Source organism: Lutra lutra, chromosome 4 (assembly GCF_902655055.1).
Source record: "Lutra lutra chromosome 4, mLutLut1.2, whole genome shotgun sequence".
Classification (NCBI taxonomy): domain Eukaryota; kingdom Metazoa; phylum Chordata; class Mammalia; order Carnivora; family Mustelidae; genus Lutra; species Lutra lutra.
Window position 1 is genome coordinate 126,427,974 of NC_062281.1, and position 8,767 is coordinate 126,436,740.

Sequence of the window (8,767 nt, forward strand, 5' to 3'; positions counted from 1 at the left end):
TCATGAATTCATTACTGTTACTCATCTGTTCATTGTCCTGATTTTTTTTTTTTGCTGACAGATTCTTCAGAAGTTCATAAATGTTATGCTTCTTGAGTTCTTATGTATTTGAGAATTTCTTTTTCTTACCATTACATATGAAAGGTTAGACCAGACATAGAAACTTTTTTTCTTTAATATTCATTAACCACTGTTCCGTTTTCTCCTAGCATCTAATATTGTCTGATTTCGTTTTTGAGGGTGACATTTTTCCTTTGGCCTGGATGACCATAGTTTTTTTTTTTTTTTTACAGTCCTTGAAGTTCCAGAAAAAAAAGCTTTTATTAAATTTTCTTGGAATGTGGTGAGCCCTTTCAAAATGTAATTTTAAGATCTTTTTTATTTCAGAAAATTCTTCTATTATGTAAATTTTTTTGGTTCCATGTATTCATTCACAGCTTCAAAGATAGCAGTCATTCCTGTCAGTTTTCTCTTGTTTGTTTTCTGTCTCTTTCATCTTCCCCCTCGTCACTTTCATTCTGTGTCATTTGCCACTAAATTCTATGTGATTTTTTTTCAATAGCTTGCCCTCCATGTCCAATTTTCTTCTGTTTAAATTCTATTCCTTGATGCTCTCAGTGTGATTTTCAGGGATTTAATTTTTTCTACTTATTTCCTCTACTTTTCCAGATTTCTTGCATTTTTACTGTTGCATGGATCCTATGCTATTTTTTCCCCCTGACCTTTCTTGAAGAAGTCGAGGAGATTTATCAGTTGATTTCATCAAGAATAAAATGAGCATCTTGCCTTGCTTTGTTGACCTGTGTACTGTTTGAATCATCCGTCTAAAATGTAAACCAGAGGACTGAGTGTTGATGGCTCATAGTCTTTGGTCAGTCATTCAGTGATGGATAAGCTGGGACAGGAGGAAAATCTGCTGTGAATAAAGAAGAGAGACATGGAGAAAGAAAGTAGGGGAGGCAAAGGAGGGAGAGAGAGAATTTTACTTCTTTGGTTTTTTTTTTTTTTTCCCACTTACTTATTACTAACATTTTTAAACAAAGTATTCAAGTGACTCATAATAATATAAGAAGCAATTTTAAAAACTACTCAATATCCAAATGAAAATAAAGTATCAATACCAGAGGAGAAACAAAAATGAAGATATGTAGCTGCAGATCCTACGAAGTTGTTAAATTAAATTATGGCTGAGTTTTTAAGCTTCCTAGCAACCAAAGCAAGAAAAAATACATAATTAAAAAAAAAAGAAAAGAAAAAAACACATATTTGATATATGGTTTTCATTGACTCTAAATGAAAACCTATGAGTTATTCAGGGGGAACATTTTTGTCATGTTTGGTTCTGAAAAGAAATCAAAGGGAGCAGGGTTCTTAATGAATTTGATTAGTAAATACAAAGGTGCCATTCATTAAGCCATTTCTTACAGCATTGTTTAATGAAAGGTGAAAATCTGGCATCTCCACGTAGTCCAGAGAAGGCAAATTCCTGTGGTTCATATGTAGTGGGATCCAAGTCTATTTAGAAGATAAAATCTTCTCTTTGGAGGAGTAAATACTATCTTTGGGTTGAAATGTGTCCTTAAAAAAATATGTTGAAGTCCTAATCCCCAGGACCTTAGAATGCAACCTTATTTGGAAATAGAGACATTGCAGATATAATTATTTAGATGAGGTTGTGCTGGAGTAGGAGGTATTCTTGTACGAAGAAGTGAGACAGAAAGGTGCTGGTGAGGACAGAATCATAGAGGGAAGATGAAGGGAAGACGAGTTCTGCGGCCTCAAGCTAAGGGACACCTGGGCTGTAAGAAGCTGGAAGAGGCCCAGGAAGGACCCTTCCGTAGACCTGTCAGAGGGAGGCTGGTTCTGCCAAAACTTTGATTCAGACTCTGGCTTCCGGACTATGAAAGCATACATTTCTGTTGTTTTAAGGCACCCAATTTGTGGGACTTTATTATGGCAGTCTTAAGACGCTAATACAGATAGACTGCATTTCATTCAACAGTGTTTTATAAAAATTAGTTCTCCCAACCAAGATTTGATATTGGCTGCTTTGATATTGGATATTGACATTTGGTGTTGGATACTAGAACGTTTGTTAAGGGACTAAAGGAGGTCTTGCGGGCTGATATTGAAGATGAATCCATATGCTTTAAATGAAAAACCTGTAAATATTGTTAAGGTTAACATTCCTTGTGAACATTGTTATACCTAAAATTCACACCTAGAATGCTGGTCAAGGGTCAAGCGTACACTTGAAAACAAATTCAGGGTTTTGTTTTGTTTTTTAAACAGTGTGGGATCTGTTTTATCACATGAAATAAATAAACGTTGCTGAGATGATTTAGTCTAGAAAGTTTACCAAACACGTAATACCTGCTCCTTACTGTAAGAATTGGACTGACACAGGAGCACAAGCCATACATCAGTTAGAAAATGGAGGATAATTTTAGTATAATTCATAGGCCAGGATTTATAACAATGAGTAGATAGTACATCAAATTGTTGTTGAAACTACCCCTAATTATTGAAAATTCAACATTGGGATACAGAATACTTACCCTCATGTTCTTCATAGTGGGAAGGATGTATATGCAGACTTCCCCAAAATTGTCTTCCTTCCTTTCTTATTTCTTCCTGCCCAGAGATTTTTATTCCCAGGCAGATGGTACTAAGAAGCAAAAATTTGTACAGTCTCATCCCCTTATCCAAAGGTCAGATTTTTGGACATTCTCCAAAACACAGCAGCAGTCTAGAGATATGGAAAGAAGGGGGTAGATCTTGAGATTTAGAAATAATCATAAACTCCTGAATTAAAATCATGAAGTTTACAGTAGAGATAAGGCCAGTTGGAGGCTGACTTAGTGACATGAGAAAGACACACTTATCAGCAGATGTAGGGTGATTGGTTTAGCTACAGTAATGAATGTTATATATTGAGATTTGTGCCCATAGTGACAGCTGGACACAGAATTAGACATCTAGGAACAGGGAAGAATCCAGTGTTAAGTTTTGTATATTCTAAGGTAATAAAAATATTAAAGTAATGTTGAAGTAATAAAAATATTAAAATAAAAATAGATAAAGCACTTCTCTTACTCCGAAGCATTTAACATAAGTGATAAAATATATAAATCATTTGTTAGATATATGGATAAATTTAAAAGTAAAATGAATGTTTAACATGGTAAAATAAATTATAAAGGAAATAAAAATGTGAGGAAGGAGATAGAGAATATAAAAATATCCATTGCATTTGAAAAATAACAAAATAGAACTTCTAGAAAGGAAAGATGAAAAGATTGAAATTAAAAAACCCAGTGGAAGAATTGAAAGTGAAGGAAACCATAGCTGACAGAGAATTAGGGAATGGGAAGCACGGATTGGGAAACCTTACACAAATGCAGCGCAGAGAGAAAACTGCTAGGAAATATGACAAAGACGTTCAGTCATGGAGGATAGAATGAGAGAGCTCAGTATGCCTCTAATCAGAATTTCAAGAGGAGATAATACAGGAAAGAAAAAAACAATATTTGAGGACCCAATTAATGAGGCATTTCAGAACTGATGAAAGATAGTAACCTCAGATTCTAAAACCCAGAGGACCCTCAATGAGATAAATTTAAACAGACACAGACACAGACACATAATCACTTAAACACATTGTTGCAAAACTTCAGAATGCCAAAGACAGAAGATATTAAAATTATCCCAAAGCCGAAAATACAGTTTACTAATAAAGCAATAACAATGAGACAGGTGAATTCTGAATAGCAAAAATGGAAGACAGAAGATTGTGGGAAAGTATTTTAAATGTACTGACAGATAGTAACTGAAATAATTACTTTACCCATTAAAACTACTCATCAGAATAAGTTAGATTATGCTGTAGTAACAAATTAAGGCTGAAACCTCTGTGGCTTAGTGAAAGTTTATCTCTTGCATCAAGGATAAGTCAGAGTGTGCCTTGCTCTAGACAGTCACCAAGGGACTCAGGCTGACAGCGGCTCTGCTCTTTCTAGCTACATCACCCAGGGTTACATGAGCAATGAGATCATTTCAGGAGGGAAAGAGGAACATGAAGGAAACACAGATTCTAACTACCTTTTTCTTGAAGGGAAACATTTTTTCTAATTACAGTCCTTTGACCAGAATGAGTCACGAAGTCCCACACCATCTGCAAAAGAGTGAGAAATGAAGAGAATTATATGGATATTTGGTAAGTACTAACTTTCTCTACCAAAACTATTTTTCAAATGGGGATAAAATAGAGGTAGTTTGGATAAACACACACTGAGAAATTTAACACAATAAACTCTTAATTAAAGAATTTCAAAGAGTGTCTTCAAGAAGGAGGAAAATGAGGCATACCTGGCTGGCTCAGTCAGTGGAACATGACACTCCTGATCTTGGGGTTGTAAATTTGAGCCCCACATTGGGTGGTAGAGATCACTTAAAACTTAAAACAAACAGATAACAAACAAAAAAAGAACTTTAAAAATTTTTTTCTAAAAAGAAGGAAAATTATCCAGTAGGAAAGTTTGAGTAACAAAAACTGATGTTGAGTAAAGGAAAAGGCACAATGGTTGGATAAATCTGAATACAAAAAATACAAATAATAAATAATAAAAGTACAACTTGTGGAATTAAAAATAATAGATTTTTTTAAGATTTTATTTATTTATTTGACAGAGAGAGATCACAGTAGACAGAGGCAGGCAGAGAGAGAGAGAGGGAAGCAGGCTCCCTGCTGAGCAGAGAGCCCGATGCGGGACTCGATTCCAGGACCCTGAGATCATGACCTGAGCCGAAGGCAGTGGCTTAACCCCACTGAGCCACCCAGGTGCCAAAAAATAATAGATTTTAAGGTAGAGTGATGATAGGAGTTAAAACATTCTCACATCCTTATATATTTGGGAAGGTTATAAAGATAATAAGTATAGACTCTGTTAGGTTAAGCATGCATATTCTGATTTCAAGGAACTACTTAATGAACAAAAATAAAGCTTATAATTACAAAACTAGAGGAGGGAAATTTTTGTGAATTAAAAAATTGAATAAATTAAAATAAGGCAAGAAGAAAAAGTCAGAACAAATAGAAAGTTTAAAAACTGGATGATAGAACAAATTAAATGTATCAATAAAAGTAAGTGGACTAACTGCCAGTTGAAAGCAGGTTGTGAGATTGAATTAAAAAATCAAAATCTAGGGATGCCTGGGTGGCCTCAGTCGGTTAAGCCGCTGCGTTCAGCTCAGGTCCATGATTACAGGGTCCTGGGATCGAGCCCCACATGGGGCTCCTTGCTTGGCAGGGAGTCTGCTTCTCTCTCCACCTCTGCCTGCCTCTCCGCTTGCTTGTGTGCGTGCCCTCTCTCTCTGACAAATAAATAAAATCTTAAAAAAAAAAAAATCTATGTCTGAGCTGCTTATCAGAGACATGCCTAAAATATAAATAAAGAGGAGTTGGAATTAAAGAGATATTTTAGGCAAATATTTAAAAAAACGTTGGAGTAGGGCGCCTGGGTGGCTCAGTGGGTTAAGCTGCTGCCTTCGGCTCAGGTCAATGATCTCAGGGTCCTGGGATCGAGTCCCCGCATCGGGCTCTCTGCTCAGCAGGGAGCCTGCTTCCCTCTCTCTCTCTCTCTGCCTGCCTCTCTGTCTACTTGTGATCTCTCTCTGTCAAATAACTAATAAATAAATAACAACTTTAAAAAAACAAACAAAAAAACGTTGGAGTATATCTAATCATATAAAAAGTAGATGTTAGGGCAAAAAACTTGATAGACAAAGGAGATCCTTCAGGAATGATAACAAACTTAATTCACTGGGAAGATAAAATGACTCAATTTTTACATACCTAATAACATAGTTTCAATAGCATAAAGGGAAATTGACATAATTACAAGAGAAATTGTCAAATTCTTCACTATATTGGAATCATTTAAAATGTATCTTTCTCAGTAATCGATAGATAAAATATTCCAAAAAGCATGAACGATATGATTAGGCAATACAGAAATTGAGTTTATCCTTAGAACAAGAGAATAGTTTAACCTTGAAAAATCAATTACTGTAATTCACCAAATTATAGGTTACTGAAGAATAAACACATGCTCATCTCAATAGTTGCAGACAAATCGGTGTATAAAATTTATATTCATGTTAAGACAACAAGCAAATAAACAAGCAAACAGAAACTCTTAGTCAACTAGGAATAGACATTACATCACTTGAACTGATAAAAAATATTTGCCAAAGACTCACAACAATTTTACTCACTGGTGAAAGGTTAGAAGCATTTCTTTAGAAATCAGTAAGATGGGAAGAATGTCTGCAAATGCTATGTTTAGCCAACACATACTGGAAGTCCTAGCCACACAGTTAGAAAAGAAAAGGGGGCACCTGGGCGGCTCAGTGTGTTAAGCCTCTGCCTTCGGCTCAGGTCATAGTCTCAGGGTCCTGGGATGGAGCCCCGCATCGGGCTCTCTGCTCAGCAGGGAGCCTGCTCCCCACCCCCCGCCACCACCACTGTCTGCCTCTCTGCCTACTTGTGATCTCTCTCTCTGTGTCAAATAAATAAATAAAATCCTAAAAAAAAAAAAAGAAAAGAAAAGGAATAACAAGTTTTTTTTAATTACTATTACTTTATAGATGATGTAATTAGCCACATAGAAAAATAAAAAACTATGGAAAATTATAAAAAATAATAAATTAATAATTAGAATTAAAATAAAATTGAAAATTAAAATTAATAATATAATTTGATAGATATGAGATTAATATCAATTACTAACAAAAGAGTAAGAAAATGTACTTTGAAAAATATGTCATTTTCAAGTACAGCAAACTACAATATACCGGGAATAACTCTCACCAAATATGTTGCAAGACTTTTATGAAAACATCATATAACTTTATTGTAAGACATTAGAGAATGTGTAAGTAAGTAGAAATATATCATGTTCATGAATAGGGGTATTCGTTATTGTAAAGAGTTCAACTCTACCACAAATAACGCATAGTAACAGTGAAGTTGTAATAAAAATCTCAACAGGGTGTTTTGAAGAAATGAGCTGGGTCTAAATATATGTAAACATAAAGAATCAAGAAATCTAAGTACTGTCAAAAAAGGAACAAAGGTAGTAGAGGTTTGTCTTATCGATATAGAGATGTGTACAGAGGTAATGCATGAAGCAACTGTGATACTGGCAGAAGAAGAAATAAATTGACTAATAGAATTATAAGTAGAAAAGCTCCCAAATGGACATGGAATGTGAGGAACTTGATCTATGAGTAAATGGTCTTGGACAATTGGTTATCCAGCTGACAAAAGACATAATGTAATTAGATCTTTGCCTCACATCATGCCAAAAACATCAACTCAGGTGGATTAGAAACATAAAGATGAAAGGAAAAACTTTAAAATTTTAGAAGTAAATATAAGAGACCTTCCTTATGCCAACAGGATAAGAAAGAATTTCTAAAGACACAAAAATATATTTGTAAAGAAAAATATTGAAGAAATCTGAGCACAATCAGAGTAGAAGCTTTGGTTCATCAGAACATAACATAAATGGGGAGAAAATATTTATAGTGTTTAACTGACAAAATACTAATATTCAGATGAATAAAGAATCGCTATGAATTTTAAGGAAAAAAACAAATAGAAAAGCAGGCAATTCACAGAAGAGGAAACCCATGTGACCAATCAACATATTAAAATACTCAATCTCAGTATTAGCAAAATAAAAATCCAAACTCTGAGATACAATTTTACACCCCCCAGATGGGAAATTTTTTAGAAGTCTGAGCAGGATGTGTTAATGAGGTGTGGAGCAAGCACAGCTCTTACTTTGCTGGAATGAGTATAAATTGGTATGATTAATTTGGAAAATAATTTGACATTATGAAGCAAAATTGAAAATCCATGTACTCTATTATATTCAGCAATTCCGCACCTAGATTTATAGCTGTGGTATACAGAACAATTCGTACTTTCCCATGCCCACGTCCTAATCCCCAGAACCTGTGGATATGTTGGGTTACATGGCAAAGCAGCATGAAGGTTGCACATGGAATTAAGATTGCTAATCATTGATGAGAAAATGAGGCAAGCATCCTAGATTATGTAGATGGCATGACCTTGTAACCTGTGGTATATTCCGTTGTCTCCTCCACTAATAGTCTGTAATAATAATAACTGTGACTTAGGGAGCAGTTCTAGGCAATTGATATCCCTCAGTCCAACTCCAAAAGGTACTGACCTTCAGTTGCATTTTAAGGTTGAAGAAACTGAAGTTTCAAGAGTGGGGTAGTAAGTGTGGTCATGCCATCGTAACGGCAGCATCATCTTACTCACATCTGGTTCCATTAATGTCTCATTGGACTCCATCTCCCTAGCACCTGTCATTAGTGCTGACACTTTACTGATTTTTAAATGGATGGGGATGGATGGGTGGCCTGGCTTGCCATAAATCCAGGTTTCAAAAAAAGAAGAACAAAGCCAAAGATGAAATCAGTCTGAGAATACTTGCATTTGGGGTCAGCCTCTGCCTCTATCTAGCTGCTAAAATAGGCATGCTCTCGAATGGTAAGTGTGCCCAGGGGTGACTAGTATGGCAAGTGGGCCTCTGGGTGGAAAAAGAACTTAGACTACAAGCTGTTGCTCCGCTAGGAGGCCAGAAAGTCTACTCAGAGACGGGGTGACTGCTGATGCAAATTTTCTTTGTGGAAAAACTATGTTGTCATATGCAATCTTTATCTTAGTTCC

At 35.5% G+C, this 8,767-nt stretch overlaps 1 long non-coding RNA gene across 2 annotated transcripts; it reads right to left on the reverse strand.

Moving 5' to 3' along the window:
- Positions 1–391: 391 nt before the first annotated feature.
- LOC125098211 (uncharacterized) lies at positions 392–4,173 on the reverse strand. Of its 2 annotated transcripts, none has more exons than XR_007126763.1 (3): positions 4,102–4,173; positions 2,559–2,749; positions 392–913 (listed from the first exon to the last, which is right to left on the reverse strand). It is a non-coding gene; the product is annotated as an uncharacterized LOC125098211 (long non-coding RNA). The 2 variants fall into 2 exon arrangements; XR_007126762.1 differs by lacking the exon at positions 4,102–4,173 and adding an exon at positions 3,848–3,958.
- Between the last annotated feature and the right edge of the window lie 4,594 nt (positions 4,174–8,767).